The sequence below is a fragment of the Dermacentor andersoni genome, chromosome 4 (assembly GCF_023375885.2).
Source record: "Dermacentor andersoni chromosome 4, qqDerAnde1_hic_scaffold, whole genome shotgun sequence".
NCBI classification, from domain to species: domain Eukaryota; kingdom Metazoa; phylum Arthropoda; class Arachnida; order Ixodida; family Ixodidae; genus Dermacentor; species Dermacentor andersoni.
Window position 1 is genome coordinate 91,549,761 of NC_092817.1, and position 22,513 is coordinate 91,572,273.

Sequence of the window (22,513 nt, forward strand, 5' to 3'; positions counted from 1 at the left end):
AATGCGGTTGTTAGAAAGGCAGCGAGGTATCGTTTGTCAGCTTCTAAGAGACCTTCAACCATGTTGATATGTCTGCGACGCTTCCATGGTCCAATTCTGATGCTAAGGAGATAGTATGGAGAACGCCTGAGAATCTGAGGAGCACAACAGCGAGATGAAAACTATTCAATTGAATTGAACTGTGGTTTTACGTGCCAAAACCACGAATTGGTTATGAGGCACGCCGTTGTGGGGGGGACTACGGATTAATTTTGACCCCCAGGGAATCTTTAACGTGCCCCCAATGACATGGGCGTTCTTGCATTTCGCCCCCATCGAAATATGGCCGCCGATGCCGTGATTCGAGCCCGCGACCTCGTGCTTAGCAGCGCAACACCATAGCCACTAAGCCACCGCGGCGGGTAATGAAAACTATCTTCAAGGGTATGCGGCGACATCAGTGGCCCTTGTCACGTAGTGAGCAGAGGGTTTTACTCCTCTATTTAAGATGGCTGCTTCAGTAAGTGGCTGATTTTTTTAGCGGCGAAGAAATGTGCAGCATCGGGTGACCTCTTCATGCTTGTCCTCTGCTGCGTTACAGAGGCCTCGCGTACCGCTTTGCTCGACTCCGTGTGTTGTCTATATATATACAGGGTGTTTCACGCAACTTGAACCAAGGATTTCAGAAAAGCATTTAACCGCAATTGAATGAAACCAACCACATGTGGTTTGCCCTCATGTGGCGCTCCTTAGGGTATTTTATTATATTGCGCTTAATTAGTTAACTAACTAAGATCAATTATGCAACTTCTTTAAATATTCCCTTTAGGGTCCCGCGCGTTTCGTTACGTTGTAGAGGGCATTTCAATACGACCGATCCAATTTTTTGCTCTAGCGCACATGCTGCGTGGTGTTTCTTTTCCGGACGTTTAAAGAAAGCCCGCGAAATTGAAATATAACTATGTGACTGCGCTCATGCGCTGCCGTATTGCAGCGCTCTCAACCGCGCTTCCTGCGAAAGAACCGTGCGCCCGGACTGTGGCGAAGTGAGCGGCCGCGGCTCTAGGCATCGGCTTCACAGTGCGTCATCATGTTTGGCGGTGGCACGCGGAAAGAAAGCACCGTTGTCCCTGAGAAGCGATAGGCTCGACGCACGGTTGAGCGCACTGCACTACGATAGCAACGTGCCTTGGTTCCTTGGTTCAAGTCACGTGAAACACCCTGTATGTGCGTATATCTATTACTGAAACTTTCCATATGGGCTAAAATAATTCCATATGTTTTGCGTACAATACTATTATGAAAATTTCGCGGAAATTATGTCGAATCCGTATATTCCTTAATGATTCTACGGAAGAATCTGTAATTATTTGAATGACATACTAAACGTTTCAGTAGGAATAGCTTCCTTTGTTTTTCTTTTCTTTTATTGCATAGTTTCCGTTTACGTTGGCCACACTTTGCCGAGCAAGTGGTGTATATTGTACGTACAAAAGTTCTAATGAACGTTGAGCGTGAAGGCATAGAGAGCGTCACTCATACTTCGCGAACAGAAGACAACCAAACGAGCAGCTCTTATTGCGCGTTTCAACACAACAGAGAACGTGACGACTTGGTAAAGTCGTATTGTTGTGACGCTAGCTAGGTAAAGGAAGCAAGAAAAGCGTGTGTACTGGGCGTTCTTTTGCCATGCTTTGTTTTTTAGTTTCGAAGGAGGAGGAAAGAAAGGAGGAAAATGTAGGAAGGTCAACCAAACGCACGTCCGGTTTGCTACGCTACACGGAGGAAGGGGGTTGAAGGGATGAAAGGAATAAAGATAGGAAGTGGAGGGAAGAAGGTACTCTCAGTGTGAACACATACGGTTGTCCATCACTTCACGCCTACAATCGGTCACTGAGGCCAGTCGATTTCATGATTGACTGATGGGCTAGTTGGTTCATTATCACAGAAAGAACAGCGCTTCAAGACGGGACATAAAGGACGAATCACACACACACACACACTGCGCTGTGTGCGTGTGTGGTTCCTCCTTTGTGTCCCGTCTGGAAGCGCTGTTCTTTCTGCGATTTCATGAATCGCAGAAATGCCAAGTGTCGCTTTGTAAACGTACGACGCGTGAGGCCATGCTCCAATAATTTTTGTCTCTTAAATTAATCCTTATTAGTAAGGGGGCTTGTTATCTGCGCCTAAACATTCACTGCTGCCCTGCCCCTCCTAGATCTTCTGGGGACGTGTTCTCGGGCGATCGCTTTCGGCGATACTATCCCTTTCGCGTGACGTATAGTGCATGGCGCGTTGTACGATTCGAGTGGTTTTGCTCAACCAGCCAATAAGCGCGCACTGAAAGTGATATCTCCGAACGTGACCGTCCGAGAATACGTCTCCTGGCTGAAACTGCAGCGAAAAATAAATGATGCAGATGCTCTCTATTCTATATGCTCTGTATTTATTTTTTATTCATTTATTATTTATTTATTTACAAATACTGTCAGGCGCAATAAGGACCAAGACGGAAGTGAGATAACCGTTATGCATGCAATACAAAGTCAGGACTACAAAAGAAAAAGAAAAGAAAGAAATAAGAAACAATATAATCATACATCCTACGGTTGCAAATATTCAGAAGGAAGAGTATAAAACTGTTCGCGAGTATTTACAACGTATGCTGCAAGACAATTCCGATCACAAGCTGTTGAAAAAAAAAGTAATATTTGTAACAATCTTTAGAAAAACGGTCTTCGTTAACATGTCTTTATGTTTATTACGCACTGTTCGACGCGTCTTCTATAGATGCACATTCTATAGACGCATCTTCTAAATTAAGGCTTTCGCAACCACATTATCAACCTCGTCTTCCCACGCTCAGTACCTTCGCAGCGTTCCACCTTCTGAACAATGCGGCGTTTTTTTAAAATTTACGATTCCATCCCATAACACTCCGGCACTTTTTTTCAGAGCGCTGCAGCTCATGCGTCCAAGCACACTGACGGGTTTAGCTCACCTGCATTCCTGCAGCCTTTGTGCTGTTTACTACTGGTGTGCGAGACGGCAAGTGTTGCACGTGACAGAAAAGCGTCTGTGGGCATGCACCGCAGCTGCTCAGGCTTCACCGCGGAATATCTCGCGCCGAGTAAAGCGCGTGTTAAATCACGCATACCAACGCAGCTGAAAGTGCTGCTTGGTGACATGTAGATCTACAGTATATATGGCCAGCATCAACGATCAAGAGCAACACAAACCTTCTCACGCATGTGTGGCAACACCGGTGACATGATCAACACTGGGAAACCAAGAGAAATATTCAGTCCGAAGCCAACGTTTCGACAAGGAGAATTGTCTTCGTCAAAGGCCTGGCAAAGACAAGTCCCTTTTTCTAAACGTTGGCCTCGTTTGGTCGAAACCTCTTTGGCCCACTGTTGGTCAGTTCAAGTCTCCGTCTTCCTGCAGGCCTATTTGCCTTGTTCAAAAGTTGGCGACTGCTTCACAAGAATGCACCCTGTAGAAACCACAAAATTAACCAGCACTGCATCTTTATTTGTAAAATTTGTAAAGGAGTAGACGGAAGAGAGAGAGAGAAAAGAAGGGGCAGGTAGGCTAACCAGCTTGCATGTAGTTTGTTATCCTACAGGGGAGGTGGGAAAAGAAAGTAAATGGAAATAGATAAGGAGTTATGCGCATGCACACAACTACGTCCATCGTGCGAAAGGTGATCCCAGAGTCAAGACTGGTGGCTTTCTGTGCGAATGACAGTCTAGTCCATGGTCCCAGCATTTTTTTTTTATTTTTCCCGTGACCGCTCTGTCGTCCAGTACCCCCTAGAATAGTGCAAATACGAACTTGCAATACCGAGTGCAGTAGTTCTAAGTTGTTTGCAGTGATGTTGAAGAGGATCAGCGAGGTATCAGAAATAGGCGTCTTAGTCACGTGAATACGTCACGCGTTATTTGCTTTGAAATTTCGAGCTTCAACCGTTACGTGCTCATTTTAGCAGTTTGAGCCTATCGGGGAAGCACAAATAAGAAAAAGAATAACGTGATGGAGAAACGCATGGGGACTTTCGCAAGTGTGTTCGGAAAAAAATAGACAAATCGTAAAGCTGGCCCGACAACATGACATCGTGTCAATTTTTTCTCCGAGAAGTAGCAAGGGAAAAAAAGAAGAACTCCAGGAGCAGGCGTGCTGCCCGTGTTCGATGCGCTTGACGGCTACAAGCTCGATTTTCCTCGCCTAGCTCCTTCGATTTTGCTCGCAGCATCCTTTCCCGTCGCTCTGGAGGAAAAGGAGCGAGCGAGTAATTGCCTCCATTTGACAAGTCTCAGGGGCTGCGCTGTCACCGTGTTCGGCACGACAGGTAGCTAACAAGCGAGAAACGTGTGAGGGCCGGGTGAGCTCGCAGGCACGTCAATAATCTGGGGGGAGCCTAACCGTACGAAACATTCTGGCTTTCACCGTACGCCTGTGCGCGTAATAACAAAGCATAATAAATTACAAACGGAAACGTTAGAAAGTACACAAATATGTGCCGGCGGCGCAGGACCCAAAATCTTCTTGCGAATTACATTGCAAGCAGGGTCGATACACCGTCCGCCGACTGCAGCGTTCGATGTTTCTAAAGAGTTCTCATTGTCAAAACATATAACCTAACTGCCATGAGAGACGTCGCTGCGGCTCGGACTATAACGTCCTACTGTTGAGCATGAGCACAAGGCCGCCGGTGTGATTCTCAACCGCCGTGGCCTCATGCTGGTTGGGCCGTAATGCAAGACTACGGCGCCCTCACTACGGTGTTTCTTACAGTCCGTGCGACGATTTGGAATCAATCAATCAATCAATCAATCAATCAATCAATCAATCAATCAATCAATCAATCAATCAATCAATCGATCGATCGATCGATCGATCGATCGAAGATAACGTCAACTTAATGCAGCACGTGGTGGCAACGTTGAAAACAAGACGTTCATGGCCTCAAAATTATGGAGGCGCGTGCGTTATCTCGGAGGCTAAGACACAATCCGAATTCCTGGTCCAAACGGCGTGTGTGACACTTAAGCTATATGTAAACATTGCACATCTTCCTATACAGTCTTTTAAGTAACTTTGAAGGGTTTCGCAAATTGAAATTATATTACTGTTATTCGCTGCAGTGCCTCTTCGGCACATATAACGTATCAGAACTACTGTACGGGGTTCAGCTACGCCATACTTCAAGAACGTTCGTTTCGAAATAGCGAACGTTGTATGAGGTTTTGTAACGCCGCGTAACAAAAATGCGGGTGAAACCCTGACTGTGGGCGCCTACGTGCAGGTCACAGCAAGTAATGTTTAGAATTCGATGTATGGCAAGCGAATACCAGTCATATACTGCAGAAGGATCGACTGCAGTCAATCGAATGCGCTGCCCAAGGTAGCGTTGTAACTGCAGGTCTCATCGTCCCCAGTGCTGGGTACAGTGATCCCCTCAGGAAGCGACAAAAAAGTTTTTCTTTCTCGCATTCTCCGAGAAACCAGCTGCTCTATAACATAAGCGGCTGCCAGCTCGACCGCACGTGTGCGTAATAAAACTGTCAAAACGGGGCAACAGCAAATATATTCGAGCGCTCTCAGTTTCCCTCTCTCTCGCTCCGAATGTGTCTATCGACGTGTAATTCAAGGGAAAAACCGACGCTCTATTCAGAGTAAACACAATTCCATTCTACGCACCCGACGTATACAGACAAAAAAAAAAATATTTCTTAACTTAGCCGTCGCAGCTTCCTCTTATACCACACGAGTAAGACACGCATAGATGTGGGGTCGTTTTCTCGCACGTTTAAGACTGCGGCTTCCTTTCCGCCCATTTTCGTGCTTTGCCTTATAGAAAACAGTCAAGGGTAGAGCAGGCACGTACGCAGAATTTTTTTTTGGGGGGAGGCCCAACCCAAGGTAAAATTTCTATGCAAATGAGGGGGAGGGTATTTTTACTAGTACAAATGTGAATAATGCCCACCATTAGCTATAAAGACGCGTAAACCCGCAAAAGAGAATTGAAATCACGTGTATCTCACAGGTACACCTGTGTGATACACCTCTTCTTTACTTGGCAAACAAAGAACCACATCAAATGGACTCGCGCATGAAATATGCGCAGGAAGTACCTTGCCAAGAACACGTTAACAAGCGAAAGTGCCAAACAAGAATTTCTAGTAGCGTTTTTTGAATTATGTCTGGAAGAATTATGGAGAAATGTATATTTGCGGAACAATCACAGTTATTTTGCATCCCTCGTTTACTGCTCTACCAAGTTCCAAAACCGATTCGTACTGTTATTTGGGAAGTTACGTAACGATTCGTGGTCCCCAGTCCCGTACAACCGCGTAGAGCGCAGGACGCTGTGGGGTTCTAGACGTACTGAGGCCACCGCGGAAGGTTAGAAAAACACCCCCATTAGCACAGCAGGGAAGTGGATACGTCAAGCGGCTCGATTCATAACTGTAGAAGCGTCATTCAACACACGGAATTATTCTCAGCTTCCGGTGTCGTTTTTTCTACTTCCTTTTTAAATAAAAAGATATTGATCCAGAAATATTGTCACGAACAATTTTCGCTTTTCCTCCCTGTTTAGCTGTTGCCGTGGCTTTCTCCCTTAGTAGATCGCTTAATTTCTCATCTCATTGCGACTCTTGTTTCCAGTTGCCAATTTTGCACGAAAAGTGCTGTGCAATTAGGGAAAAACCATACGAGGTAACGGGTGACAGTCGTATTGCTTATGGGTTTAACGGTTATTGCAGGGTCTGTATTGCACGCTGTTTCGCAATATCTAATTTTCCATCATATCTAACCCATATCGCGGATATATGGTTCAGAAGATCTGCCAGCGTCGCGGCGAGCCGTCACTCGAGGAAATAATGAAGCAAAAGGAAAAGTTAAATGCAACTGACAGTTTCTCCGTCAACAACTCGTTCCACGAGCATACAGAACAGCTGACTATGAACCGAATCCCTTTCCTGGCCCCTGGATCAGTCTAAATAAGGAAGGTTGAACTAACGAAGCAACAGCGATGCGCGTGATCGTTGAATAGATGGTCAGATAAAAATTTTGTTGGGCATTATAAACAAAATAAAATATTATAATTAAAACAATAAACTACGCTCTGCCTGAATTTATCTTAAGTTAGTAGCGCGGGCACTGAATCGATCAGAAAACTGGTCTCCACACCCCAGGGGATGTCGATAACTACCGCTATCCAAAACGAGTGCAAAAATTGGCAACCATTCCACTCTGTGAAGATTGGAATGGCAGCGAAAGCTGACGACAGTCAAACCTCTCAAACGAAAAGCAAAGTGCTTCACCTCCGCTGCGGGTCGGCCTGAAGATAATGCAATATCGGGCCGACCCGCAGCGGAAGTGAAGCAGGCATTAAGAACTCCCCATACGTAGGCCGATTTCAAAGATATTGCAATACCAGGCCCACCCGCGGCGGAGGTGAAGCAGGCGTTAAGCGCTCGCCATACGTGGGTCCATTCCGAAGGTAGTGCCATGCCGGGCCGACCCCCGGCGGAGGTGAAGCAGGCATTAAGAACTCCCCATACGTAGGCCGATTTCAAAGATATTGCAATACCAGGCCCACCCGCGGCGGAGGTGAAGCAGGCGTTAAGCGCTCGCCATACGTGGGTCCATTCCGAAGGTAGTGCCATGCCGGGCCGATCCCCGGCGGAGGTGAAGCAGGCATTAAGAACTCCCCATACGTAGGCCGATTTCAAAGATATTGCAATACCAGGCCCACCCGCGGCGGAGGTGAAGCAGGCGTTAAGCGCTCGCCATACGTGGGTCCATTCCGAAGGTAGTGCCATGCCGGGCCGACCCCCGGCGGAGGTGAAGCAGGCATTAAGAACTCCCCATACGTAGGCCGATTTCAAAGATATTGCAATACCAGGCCCACCCGCGGCGGAGGTGAAGCAGGCGTTAAGCGCTCGCCATACGTGGGTCCATTCCGAAGGTAGTGCCATGCCGGGCCGACCCCCGGCGGAGGTGAAGCAGGCATTAAGAACTCCCCATACGTAGGCCATTCCAAAGATATTGCAGTACCAGGCCCACCCGCAGCAGAGGTGAAGCAGGCGTTAAGCGCTCGCCATACGTGGGTCGATCCCGAAGATAGTGCAATGCCGGAACGACCCACGGGGAAGCTGAAGCAGGCATTAAGAACTTCCCAAGGCCGCTCCCGAAGATATAAGCAAGGGTTAAGAGCTCCCCATACATGGGCCCGTCCTGAAGACTCCGAAGGGCGCGCTGTAGGTTCCCGAGTCCAAAGGGGTATGTGCCATTGATCTTGGACCCTTTCTTCACTATCACCATGCAGGATCGGCCCACATGATGATTTTTTTCTGTGAACGGACGCCGAAAAAACTAGAGAAGTTAGTCATACACTGCTTTCGCTGTAAAAGACGGCAAAAATGATGACCGCCAAGTAGATTGATTTGTCGGCGCTTTAGGAATGTGTTTGAGGAGTGGTGGCGTGGGTTGATGGGGGGGGGGGGGGGGGGCGTATGCCGCTTAAATTCGGGGGGGGGGGGCCCCCAGGGCCCCCCCTTGGGTACGTGCCTGGGTGTGACATAAAAAAGAAAAGCAGCCTGGCGCATATATATAGAGACAGATTAACGGGATGGGGGAAGGTAGGGAGGCTAACGGGATAAGATTTTGGTTTGCTACCCTGCTCGTGGGGAAGGGTAAGCGGAAATGAAAGACGGAAGGAACAGGCGGGTATATTATATACCTATATAGCCCGCCATACCTATAGATGTATGCAGACTTAGGCCTTGCTTTTATACAAAAAAACAAAAGTCTTTTTTTGTTTTCAGTATATTTAGGCTCCCGCTGTAAGATTTTCGGGGCTGTCTCTTGTTATCGTTGGGTCTCTGCTGGGAGTCAAGATTCATTCAAGTAATGCTTTACTTTCCCTGCGATTAATGGTGCAAGCGGTGTTTCGAAGGTTTCCAATATCTGACGCTTCAGGAGACCCGATGATATTATTTGTGTTTTTTTTTTCCCCGACAGCAGATGAGCGCACCTCTCCGCTTGAGGAGTATAGGAAGGAAGTCCGAATTTATCATGCATGTCCTAAAGCAAGCCCTCCTGCATATAGATACTGAACGACCTGAACCCCAACCGAGTGTGTATTTCCGGGGTCGGCTCTTCCGCTATGACGAGCACCACCGGCACTCTGGTGGTGATTTTTCAGCACTGACCTGCTAACAACACCAAGTGCCCACGCATAGCCGTCATCGTGCGTTTTCCTTGGCTTTTTGTCCAAGCGAAAATGAGACAGAAAGTGAATTGAAGCCAATTTTCCAATTCCTGATGTACTTTTGGGGCTCGCTGTCAATAGGCACACTTCAAGAGTAGCCTTAGCTAAGAGTTTTATTCATTCATTGCACCTTAAGGGCCCGGGCGCTCTATATAAGAAGAGAGAGAGAGAAACAAGCTTCAATGGTATGCTGGAGATGTTAGTCTGGCTGTTCGCCTAACATGCTACTCCAGGTGCTGGGTGATAATTATGATATATACAGTGATAAACACTTTACAGCACCTACAGACGCACGCACACACACGCACGCACGCATGCACGCACGCATAGATACACTATAGAGAGATTTACAAAGTTTCGTTAAGGCTCGTGGCCCGCAAGAACGTCAGCAGCGCCCTCGTTGCACGTAACGCACAGGTGGTGCTTTGCCAAGGGCCGAGAATGTGCTGTAATGACAAGCTCGAGTCCCGTTGAAGGTGCAGTGACGCCTTCTCTGACGCGTAGCAGTCGCACGAAATATGTCGCAGGTCTTCGGGGTCGTTAAATTCAGAACACATTGGCGAGTCCGTGAGTTGAATCTTACACCTGAAGTTTGTGTAGGTGACGTTGAGTCTTATGCGGTGAAGGCATGCTTGGTCTCATCTGTTGAAGCCTCGCGGAATCTAAAAGTCGCATGATGGATGTATTTTGTATACGGGTCCATACTAGTAGCTGGCATCTGTCCAGAAGGATCGCTGGAGATGCCAAGCCTGTGCAGATACCAGTGTCGCCGCGTCTTTTCTCAAGAAAGGTATCTGGACCATTTCTCTCGAAGTATCGTGTCCAGCTTCGGCAGCACGCTTAGCCTGGACGTTGCCTTGTATTCCGCACTGGGCTGGTAACCACTGCCGCGCAACGCTGTGATGAAGTTAGCAGGCTTTATTGCATAAGCGTCTGATGTCCATCACGAGTTGTTCCTGCACGCGTAACGACTTCAGGGGCTGTAGGGCCGCTCTTGTGTCCGTGAAGATGACCCAAGACTCAGCTGTCTTCTCTATGAAGTAAATAAAAGCTGCCCGCAGTGCAGCTAGTTCAGTGGCTCTAGTTGAAGCGCGTTGATTGAGAGAATGGCCAGAAAATACCGCACAGGGAATAACAAACAGTAAACTGAAGACAACGGTACAACTACAATTGGCGATTGCAAATGTTCTAACAATGTAAGAGACAAAAAAGAAACAGGCGCTAAGGTGGGAGAGCAACCTGAGATACCAGGTGGCTGGTTAATTTCTAGCGAAGTCTTTTTTTTTTTCACTCTACGGAGAAATATGTTAGAATTATTTACTTGTTTTGGTTTGTTTGTTTGCATTCTTGTTTGTTTGTTTTTCATCTTTGTTCCGTCACTGCGACTGGTGTCAACGCACAGTGCGCATTCCACGGTGGGCGAAACCACCGGCACGCGTTCCCGTTTTGTCGCACCAGCGAAGCGTGCACCACACGAAGTGAACCGTGACGAAGGGAGCAGCGGGGGTCGCTTTGGGGTTCCCGGCGCGCGCTGTACACGATAACGCACTTCAGAAATGAAACAGGAGTTTGCGGTCTGCAGCGCTTTCTTGGAAGTGCGAGACCACTGGCCTGCATGGTGCCCGAGACACTAGCGAATCGTTCGTACATTTCGTAAACTCGCGCTTTTGCTCGTCGGTAACTACGCGGATATTTCACTAATATTTATACATTTGTTTTGTTGCATGTTTTTTTTTTCGTACTTCTCTTACCGCGTTGTGCGTACGCAAGTCAGAGACTGTGAAATAAAAATGAGTTGGAAGTCGGCCCGGGCTAGTGTCTTCGTTTCTCGAGCGTTGGTCGTTTGCATTTGCGCGCTGTCAAGCCTCGGAGTGCGTCATAGGCTAACTCGACTCGCCCAAATGTACACTCTTCGTCAAAAGTAGAAGGGCTACGTTACCTGCGTCTGCCAGACTCACTACATGCGTGCTGTTTGAGGCCGTTCCTTTAGTATTTCATAAGTTCCAACGCCATGGAGAATCGAAACAGCTCGTGTACTCACCATCATGAGGTCTGGAGTATCAGGACCAACACAGGAACAGCACCGTCAACGCCGAATGACGTATATGGCGAAGACGCTGAATAGCCTGTATACTTTTGACAAAGGCTGTACACACTTAACTCTTTTGTGTATGTATACTTATTTGTGACGTTCTTTTAGGCGACTGCATATTGTCCAGGAACAGCACCGTGTCTGTAATCGAACCAGTGACCAGCCACTGCCTCAGAGAATTCACGTTTCACAATGTTCTTAAAGTCAGCCCCATTTTGAAAGAATAATGGAACTGAACGCTATAAACCTGAACGATAAACGCGAACAAGGACAAGCGCATGTCCGTGGCGTCTCGGATATCGCTGCATCCTTTGCTTGAGCCATATATTCTATACTAAATATGTACCAAAGTGGAACAAGAAATATGTTCTCTTAAGCTAACCTACAGGCCTTGGGCTGATAATACTTAAACATATTTTTCTTAGTAGTATAGGTGAATACTTTACGGAAAACTTGTACATACTGGGGGAACTTCGTGGAAAACGGGGAAGAACGCAAAAGGAGGCGTACTGAGTTGTGCATTTTGAGCTGTTTTCTAGTTGTCGTCGCGCTCGGTGCATAGGAAAGCTTCGCTTATCTCCAGCAAGACCGACGCGCCAGATGAAACGACACTTCGTGCACGTCGCTCAGGTTGTTGTCTTTTCTGTTTCATTCCTCCATCGCTTGCAGGCCGCGAAGATCGACGAGCAGCGACAGCTTGCTCGGCTTTCGGGAAGCGAGACAGGGAGGGATTTGCCTCTTTCCTCGTTCCGTGAGGCAGTTCTTTCACGTGCACGTATGGTGTTCTTATGCGCTCAAGAAGTTAGCGAAAGTTTGCGGGAAGAAGTTCACGCCTAGAGCAATCTTGCAGTATTGATTGGCGGCGTCAACATACGGCGCGGTAACTGGCGCAGATTCTTTTTTTTTTTCTGTTTGTGTGTGTGCTTGAGCGTGTTTCCTGTTCCTCTATAGCGGTACGTGCGACGCCTGCAGCTCTGTAATCAAGTCACGAGAAACGTCATGAGCCAGAGAGAGCGTTCTTCACAGCACAAACTGCACTCTTTTTGGTTTGGTGGCTTCGAATCACTGATCGATATCGGAAGGCGGATAATTGCTTTCGCGGTACGTTAAGTTTCGTTCTGAGACCCACCGCACCATGGATCAGTGGCTAAATGGCACGACGCTTCTGAGCATGAGGTCGAAGGTTCGGTTACCGGGCACAGTGGGCGCGTTTCGACGTAGGCGGAACTTTAAAACACTCGCGCACTGAGTTTTGAGTACATGTTCGACGTTGATATAATCTCGACCGGGTGAGGTGGGTCTTCACTGCAGGAATCAGGAAACTACGACGAAGCCGGGCATCGTGATGATGAAAAAAAAGTAGAAAAGACTGTATTCACTTCATTGGTACATGGATGTGACTCTCATCTGAGTCTCGAGCGGTTCTATTAAAATTTGGGCCAGCACGGCCTTAAATAACCTCTGGCGGTCCTTTCGTTGTCGCCGTTTTCTTCCGCAGCCTGTCATTCCCTTTTGCCCATCCTTGGTGTCAGCTCGGGGAAAAAGGGGACGTCGTCTTGACATCCGGTTTATTCTTCTGTCATTTTGGGTCAGCTCCTGGAGAACGAGGTGGCGTCGATTCGAAAAAGAGGCCAATTCTGTTGACCTGGGGTAGCCCATTTGAATGGTTCTCACACCTGACAGGTCGATCATAACAACGTGCAGTCCCACGACGAGCAAGAAGGAAATCGCACAGCAATGCACGTAGTGCATATTAGACCGATCGTCCGCGCTGGCAACGTAATGTAACTAGTGGAGGAGAGATTTAAAGAGGTATTCCTAGAACAAGCAGGTGCACTAGCGATAATGTGGCATTTTGTTCATCGCTATCGGAGCGCCGCCGTTTACAGTCGCAGTGAAACTAAGCTGCGGTCTTAACGACATTTTAAAATATTCTGGCACTGCTTAAGTGCTCTGAAATGATCGTTCCAGTATGGCACTAGGGGCGCTATAATGTAAAGCTATTCCAAACATTTCTATTCCAATTCTGCAATCAGCCCTCCGCGATTGGTCAATAGCTTTTCAGGGCCACACCCACTTTGCATGACTGTCATGCGACGTCACGAAAACCGCGATAGCTTCCAATCTGACATGACGTATACACAATTACTACGCATGATTCGACCGAATAAAAGAAAAATAATGATTTCTGATTCGACACCTTTTGGCCATATTAACCCTCTGCTATTGGTCAAAAGGCTTCAGGCTGCAGCCATTTCACTTGTCTGCCACTCGACGTCGCAAAACCGCGAAAACTCATTGAGTCAATGTGACGTGTGCGCGTTAAACATGCATTATTATGCCGAAAAAGACTGATCTTTTCTCTGAATAGCCGCAGGCTACCCCGTTCCGAAAGGAAAAATGGCTGCCGCCCATCGCTCAGGCACTGGCTAGTCGAACATGTCGGAGAGCATGGGTTTAGTTGCGTGGCCGTATAACGTTATCGAGCCCTTTCGGCACGCATAGGACATCGCTCTGCCAACGTTTTTTTGCTGACGATCCGTTTTAGTGGCATTTTTAACCTTCCATTGCACGCCGCCGCGATTTTAGACAAACCACCGCAAGCTAAGAAAGGGAAAGCGGACCAATCGCAGATTCCGGCACCTGCCTCTTCACCCAGTTATCTATTTTCAGTGCGCTGGCTCGGCCCCATCGAAACCCTCTCCACTTTAGCGTGCTCATCGCCCCTTGTCAGCCAATTAGTTAAGAAAAACCATTCAATGCAGGCAATGTTATTCGTTTTGAAAGCAAACAAAAGTGACCTTCTATATATAAACGAGGAGAGGGTTTGATTTGGCTGTTCAGGCAACGCTGCGGATCACCGCCCGAAGCCTGCATCGGCGGTTACGTAAATTTGACGTCAGGAGATTGGAATAAAAACATATTGGAATAGTTTTGCGTTACAGGGCCCGAGGTTTGCGCTGTGTGTGTATACATTTCGTGGCTACCAAAAAACCGCTTCTGTTGCTTTGCGGCGTGCGAACGTCTTACAATCCGTCAGCATCTGCGCTAAAGCACAGATGCTGTGTTAGTAACGTTTCCTTTTCTTTTTTCAAGTTTCACGCTAAATACCTTTGACTATCCGACTCGACAACAGGTCCTCTTATAGCGGATTTCTGGTACGATGGGCTGTTTCTTTTGTGCTTTTCTTCCATTTTCTCACGTACGTATGACTGATCGCTTCGTTCGTACAAAACAAAAACAACAAAACGCGATTATTATTGTTTGTTTGTCCCTCTTTGTACGTTTTACGCTGTTTCCTGTACTCAAAATGTGCGTGACCCATTCGCTCAACAACAGGCTTTGTGAAGAATGAAAACATTTAGATGACAAATCCAGGACTGTCGCTTAAAGGTTCCACATAATTTTGCCGCACCATCAAGCGACAGGCAACGCAACGAGCCCGATTCGGAAAACTTAAAGAAAGCATACAAATAAGGGCAGGCTTGTTGGAGCGCTGGGGTGGGGAGGCAACGAAGAAAAATCACCCGCAGCGAAGAACAATAGGCATCTTTCCCCATTTGATGCTGGAACGACGAAAATTAAAGTGCATGTATATTCAGAGAGGCGCAACAAATGATTCGCGCCATCTGCGCACGGCGCGTTTCCTGACGCGAAGACTCCCGCCCTTTGTTTTCGCCAGAACGCTTAAATGTTTTGCTGCCGGTCTGCGCGCATAGCTTCGCGAGCTCGTTTACCTCCTAAACCAGCTGGGGGAAAAGGAGACGGGAAAAGAACGGAGAAACAGCAGTGTTTCGACGCGTTTTTTACGAGCGCTGTCACCGATTTTGACGTGACGGGTCCCAAACAAGGCACACACACGCTCACGGAGCGTTAGAGAGTTCGGTAGGTGACCGCTGCGTACGACGGCCCTTCCGACTTCAGTTATTCAGAGCCGTGTCCCGGATCGCGCGCACTTGAGGAAGCTTGCGAGTTCGCCACGGGTGCGTATTGTATAAGGTGAAAACTCTGGCTGCGTGGTGGTATACGGGGTGATCGTTTTTCAAGGTTTGCAGAATTTTAAGAAATCGCGCCTGTGGCTGACAGCGTAATTCTCGTCCTTGAGATGCGTTTATTCGAAAAGGCGGACACTACTAGCACGAGAAATGGGAACGCGAACTCATGTAATTGACGAAAATTCGCCAGTTAAGTTCTTCATTAACTTACGGCACGTACTGGGATTTACGAATTGTAGCCGGTGAGTTTGCAAGGCGTGTCCAGTTGAAATGAATTTCCAGCTTACACATATTTCGAGATATTTCCCAAAGTGTGGGACAAAATACATGGGCCTTCCAGTTGCTCTTGTGCTTCAATGGATAAAAGAACCGTCTTGTTTAAAAAGCAAGCGGCACAGTGCGTTTTTATGCCGAGTTTGATGGCGCATATCTCCGAAATTCTGGAAGTGTAATTCTGGAAATTGATTCCAAGTGGATACGCCTTGCAATCTCATCGGCCGCAATTCGTAAATTGCAATATGTGCCGTAAAGTAAATAATTATGAAGTTAATTGGTGATTTTTTATTGATTAGTTGAGTGTGGGTTTCGACCTCTCGTGCAAGTAATATCCGCGTCTCTCAATAACCCAACTCAACGATTAGAATTATATGATCTGCAACAGGCGACTTTTAAAAATTCGGTAAAACATTAAATTGGGGCGCTATAACATAAAACTATTCCAGTATGTTTTTATTCCATTCTCCTGACGTCAAATTTGCGTAGCCGCCGACGCAAGCATCGGGCGGTCACCCTCAGGGTTGTCTGAACAGAGCAACCAAACTTTCCTCGTTTATAGGAGGTCACTTTTGTTTGCTTTAAAAACGAATAACATTGCCTATACTGAGCGGCTTGTCTTATCTAATTGGCTGACAAGAGGCGAGAAGCATGCTCAAGTGGAGAGGGAATCGATGGGGCCGAGCCAGTGCACTGAAAGTCGATAACTGGATTAAAAGGGTGGTGCCGGCTTCTGCGATTGGTCCGCTTTCCCTTACTTTGCGGTGGCTGGTGGAAAATCGCTGCGGCGTGCAACGGAAGGTTAATAATGCCGCTAAAACGGATCCTCAGCAAAGAAGAGTTGGCAGAGCGATGTTGTAAACGTGCCGAAAGTGCTCGTAAGCGTTACACAGCCACGTAAAAAGCTTTATTGTGCGCAAACAAACCCAAGCTGTCCAGCAGGTGCGAGTAGCCAGTGCCTGAGCGATCGGCGGCAGCAATCTTTTATTCCTTTCGGAACGGGGCAGCCTGCGGCTATTCAGAAGAAAATTCGGTTTTGTTCGGCATATTAATGCATCGTTACCGCGTACACGTCACTTTGACGCGGTGAGTTTTCGCGGCTTTGTGAGGTCGCATGACAGGCAGATGAAGTGGATGCAGCACGAAAACTTTTGGCCAATAGCCGAAGGCAAATGGCGAAAAGGCGTCGAATCAGAAATAACTATTTTTCTATTGTTCGGTCCAATCGTGCATAATCAGTGTGTACGCGTCATATCAGATGGGGAGCTATCGCAGTTTTCGTGACGTCGCGTGACAGACGGGTGAAGTGGGGGTGGTCCAAGAAAGTTTTTGACCAATCGCGGAGGGCTGATTGCAGAATTGGAATAGAAAAGTTTGGAATAGCTTTACGTTATAGCGCCTTTGGTTACCCCGTACAGAAACGAATCAGTACAAATATAGGTGCCCAAGATGACATGCAGCATAATTTTTTAAAAATCAGCCGCCCTTCCACTACTGTGAAGAGGGGTACAAGCGAAGCTAGGAATCCGCGGCTCTTCGTTGTCGTAACGCCTCGGCTTCGCGGTCCCTCGCGGCGAGGTCGGCACGTCGACGACGAGCCCTTTCTAGAGAGAGTTCCCGGCGGTGTTCATCAAACGCCACCTGTTCTTCGGCCGAACACACGACGCGCGGCCCGCTCCCGCTCCTTCAACGCAGCCTGCTCTTAGGCAGAACGAGCCTACCGCGGCCTCCCTATCTGACTACCGGGCCTGAACTGGCGGGAAGCGGCAGGCGCGAAGCGAGCGAACAGGTGATCGCACCCTTTCCCTCCTCCGGGGGGAGGGGATGCCTGAGATCTGCTCGCGCCTTGCGCTGCGTCTGCTTCTTCATGTATATATATAGAGAGAGAGAGAATCAACTTTTGAACTGAGCGCTTAGTGACGGTTGGTGCTCGCTGGCACCAGATGGGGTGGAACCTTATTCTCAGGTCCCATATGCGTCCAGCAGTTCCTGGCCCCTAGCCGCCAGCGCGAGCTGGGTCGGTAGGTCGGGGCTGGACAACAAGGTCTCCCATCGCTCGGGGGGGTTGGGGCTGGGGAGGGTGGGGGGTAGGGATGGTGGGGGGTTCTTGAGCTTAGTGCACTCTGCAATGATGTGTGCTAGAGTGCCTTTTGACCGTCTGCAAAAAGGGCATAAAGTGTCATGCTCTGTTGGGAACATCTTGTGCAAGAGCACGGGATGCGCTAGCGACCCCGCTTGCGTGCGTCGCAAGATCGTTTGCTGCTGTCGGCACTGTTTTAAACACTGTTTTAAAAGGCGTGTATGATGAACCACTTTTTAGTGAATGTGGGCTGACCTTAGCACATCTCTATGTGCAGCAAATTGTGTCTCGTTTCTTCTTTTTTGTGATAATTCGCATCCTAGAATTCAGTCATTCATGCAAGTCGCACTTGTTAATGCGTTACCTGATTTAGTTGTTTCTTCCAATTTTTCTTTGCGTTTATGCTTGTGGGGGTTCATGCAATAAATTTACGTGGCGGTTCATTTCCTGACAGTTCGGTTTTTCACTGAATACTTGTACTCTGTGTCGCGTAAAACGTTATACAAAGATTTACTGTCCACGCTATTTCCGCCTCCATTTTACCGATCACTATACATTAAATGGCCATGCCACAATGTAGTAAAGCGAGGTCGTAAAATGTATATATGTCCTTGCTGCAAAAAGATCCTATATAAACTTCATAGTGAAACCGTACTGGTAAAAGCATGCCTACAGAAAAAGGGCATATTTGTCTCTTCTGCTAACTGTCGCCTTTGTGATGGGCCAGAGACAAGTGAAAATTGTTTTATTAGCGGCACCTACCCCGTCCTATCACGTACTCGTGACGCCTGAGGTAGAAAAGATGCTCCACATTCACTACCAAAATTTATGAGTGTTGGCGCTGGCTAACACTTCCAGGGTTACTTCTAGTAGCAAACAATAAATACTCCAGAAAGTGGATGGGAAATGGCGCCGCGGTAGCTCAATTGGTAGAGCAACGCACGCGTAATGCGAAGACGTGGGATCATTCCCCACCTGCAGCAAGTTGTTTTTTCATACATTTTCATTTCCATTAATTCAATTAGTAAGTAGAAGTAATTTCGCCTATGCTCTTGCCCTTGGTATCATTACTGGCTTCTCATTATATATATATATATATATATATATATATATATATATATATATATCATAAGGAGCCAACAAACAATGACACCAAGGACAACATAGAAGAAATTACGTTTACTTACCAACTGAATTAAAAGAAAAGATAAATTAATGGAAATGAAAGTGGATGAAACAACAACTTGCCGCAGGTGGAGGACAATCCCGCTTTCATTTCCATTAATTCATCATTTCTTTAATTCAATTATTAAGTACACGTAATTTCCCCTATGTTGTCCTTGTTTGTTGGCTTATTATGATGTGATTAATAGTAATCGGGCCCCTAGGTTAATCACCTTTCTTCTCGTGTGTGTGTGTGTGTGTGTGTGTTTGTGTGTGTGTGTGTGTGTGTGAGAGAGAGAGAGAGAGAGAGAGAGAGAGAGAGAGAGAGAGAGAGAGAGAGAGAGGCGCCGTGTTGGGCTACACCGCCTTCGGGCGTGGCCCACAATCCCCAGTCCTTTTCTCGTAGCTGACAACGCTGCGAAGACTGCGCGACATTCTACCGCGATCGGCCCAGGTATTATCAGAACAGTTGCATACTGTTTCTTTCGCGGTGGAGTAGAAAAGAAAAATAGAGGCAGAGAGAGAGAGAGAGAGAGAGAGAAAGAGAAAGAAAGAACTGTCAGTCATACTATCGTCATCGCCGTTGTCTTGCTCCTGTCGTGACACTCCGGCTAGCGTCACATTAACAACCACTTGCTTTACAAAAGCATGTTCGTCCATTTGGTAACTCTTCAAGAAGGTCAAACGGTGCTGTTTATATCCATATACCTACAAAGTGCTTCGCATAACATCAATTCCGGTAGATTCCAAGATTCTCGGAACAATATGATATGTTATCACCTAAAGTACGCACAAATTACGGCAAGCAGACAGCGCTCTTTTCGGGAATAATGTTTTGGAATTCATTGCCCATGAACATCAAGTGCGTCCATTCAGAACACTCATTGCATAAAGCGTTGAAAATTCACTTGTGGTCAACAGCCTGTTAGTAATAACTGACCTTTATTGACAACGAACCATGTTTTGCTTTTTACACGTTACATCATGTATAACCGTCTAGTACTTAATTTATTTTATGTATATTTCTCTGTATAATGATGTTCTATAATGAAGTTATGTATTCTCGTTACTTAATTTATCTTTGCTAATACTGTCTCACTGATCTGCAACACCACTGCCTGTCTGTATTTGATTATTTTTTGTACTTAGCAAAGCAGGTCCCCTCCACAGTTTAAACTGTGAGACCTCCTTCTGTACTAATATTCACCATATACTTTCCTGTATTCAAATATCTTTCAATAAAACCTTCAAACCCATAGTGCATCGGATCGGCATGTATGTATGTATGTATGTATGTATGTATGTATGTATGTATGTATGTATGTATGTATGTATGTATGTATGTATGTATGTATGTATGTATGTATGTATGTATGTATGTATGTATGTATGTATGTATGTATGTATGTATGTATGTATGTATGTATGTATGTATGTATGTATGTATGTATGTATGTATGTATGTATGTATGTATGTATGTATGTATGTATGTATGTATGTATGTATGTATGTATGTATGTATGTATGTATGTATGTATGTATGTATGTATGTATGTATGTATGTATGTATGTATGTATGTATGTATGTATGTATGTATGTATGTATGTATGTATGTATGTATGTATGTATGTATGTATGTATGTATGTATGTATGTATGTATGTATGTATGTATGTATGTATGTATGTATGTATAATGAAGAAAAAGACAGTACGACGTACGTTGAATTAGCACTTTTACTACCGGGGCCAGCGTTATTTCCTCATCCACAACTATATATATATATACATATATATATATTCAAGTTGGTTCGTTTTCTTCTGCTTTCCTTTACAAAATTGCGACGAAAATATTTCGGGAGGAGAGACGAGGAAAACTGGAAAAAGGTTCAACTAGCTCACCAGCTGACTCAGTGCCACGCATGACTGTGGTACTGTTTGAAAAGCAGCACTAGTGTGCGCTACTGCCGTGTTATATGCCGCATTAAATGCCGCGCGCTATTCCGTACATAGCTCCGTATTCATATCCTACGCCCTACACACTGGTATGCATGCAGAGCTTGACGATGCATGGGAGAAACAGCTGCGCATGCAGTCACTTTCACCCGGAAGTTAGGTAAATAAACCAGCATTTCTTGTACATGTGCGCATATGGTTTAAAAAGTGGAGACATCCTGTAGCGCACTAACCGGCACGTCTGTTTTTCGCTCGTGCGTGTGGCAAGTACACTACAGTTGAGGGGCGAGGTGACATAACAGCCGGGGCCAACTCTTGAATGCAGCCTGGCGCAGTTTGTGTGAAGCTTCAGGAAAACCGGCCTGATAAAAAAAAAATCAACGCATACCAAGCAGAAAAAAAAATAATAAGCCTGGCAGCTGCTTACTTCGAGGTATATGCTTTAGACAAGCGGACTCCTGGATGTATACACTGAGGGCCACAGCCGCGTTACATAGCATCGCGGTTTACAAGTGGACGTGTGCGTGTCCCTCTCGAGCTCGTACGTCCAATGTGTCCCCAGTTGCATTTGCGAGTATTATCTCTGAAGTACATGCGCCTATATATCGGCAAGGACATCTGATTCTTTTCTGCCCGCTCGCTCTATAGACTAGTGCGATACTGATGAACTTAGCCCATAACCGAACTTTCCTTCTATTTCTCTGTTCTTTCTTTGATTTTTCTGGGTTTTTTTCGAAGTGGAGAAAGCAATAGGAAACGAACTCCGCACAGTAAGCAACGTGTTCAAATCCGACGGGTACTTCCGCTTCCACATTTCAAGCTTTGACCACTCAGAGTCTTACAGTGACGCACAATCGCATATATACCCTGCAGGTCATTGAGAACGACTTGTACAAAAAAAAAGTGAAAGAAAGGTCACAGGCCTGCGCGGTACACGCAGCACAGTCACAGTGTAAGCTGGAGGAGCGGCTCCATAGGAGCTCCATTTTCGGCACCACGCACTATACAGGGTCTTCGCGGCGAAGTCTCTTCGCGGCGAAGTCTCTGTGCGTCGTTTTCACGAGAAGGATCTGAACTGTCCTCCCGGCGTCGACAACCAACTGCGACGTGTGCTGCGGCTTTTGCTGCGGCTTGTCTTGCTCTCTGCACAGCGGTCTGCCGAGCCCGATGTTGCCTGGTTGCAGCCGCGAGCGTAGCTCTATGATTCGCTTCTTTAGCAGCGGTGCGTACCTTGCGAGGAGGCGCCATAACGTGTACCGAAGAGTAAACACAGGTATCCAGATTACGTGGCGCACATTTCACATCCCTTGCCCCGTGGCACCGTGCGTCGCTCTCGACGATGACGACCATAATGATGGTTTATTGACATCCCCTTCGAAACGGGGCGGTGACAAATAGCCACCTAGCCTGCTTGAATTAAGCAGGTCCAGCTACGGGCAGCATGCAACTGCTATATGTGACTGCTACGTGCCGGGACACTTGGTGGAATATAACGGAACTGCAATGCAAGGTTTGTACGTATCTATACTACGCAGCGCGCATGTGTCAACTGGCACGATGCGAGGCTATAGTGATGATGATGATTTAATGGCATTTCCTTTGAAAGAGGACGGTGGAAAACAGTCACCTAGCCTGCTTGAATTAATTCGGTATGCCATAGATGTTTTTCATAACATCAATATTGTTACGTA

The 22,513-nt window shown here is 46.8% G+C and overlaps 1 protein-coding gene across 6 annotated transcripts in view; it reads left to right on the plus strand.

Moving 5' to 3' along the window:
* The window catches only part of LOC126536467 (glycoprotein 3-alpha-L-fucosyltransferase A), a 159,191-nt gene that overhangs the window by 107,831 nt on the left and 28,847 nt on the right, over window positions 1-22,513 (plus strand). The window contains exon 1 of one of the 6 annotated variants that reach the window (XM_055074026.2): window positions 15,255-15,337. The exons of 4 other annotated variants lie outside the window; for them this stretch is intronic. The gene's annotated coding sequence lies outside the window, so the exon portion shown is untranslated. Of the gene's footprint in view, window positions 1-15,254; window positions 15,338-22,513 lie in introns of those variants that run through there. One more of the 6 variants, XM_055074027.2, reaches the window with a different exon arrangement.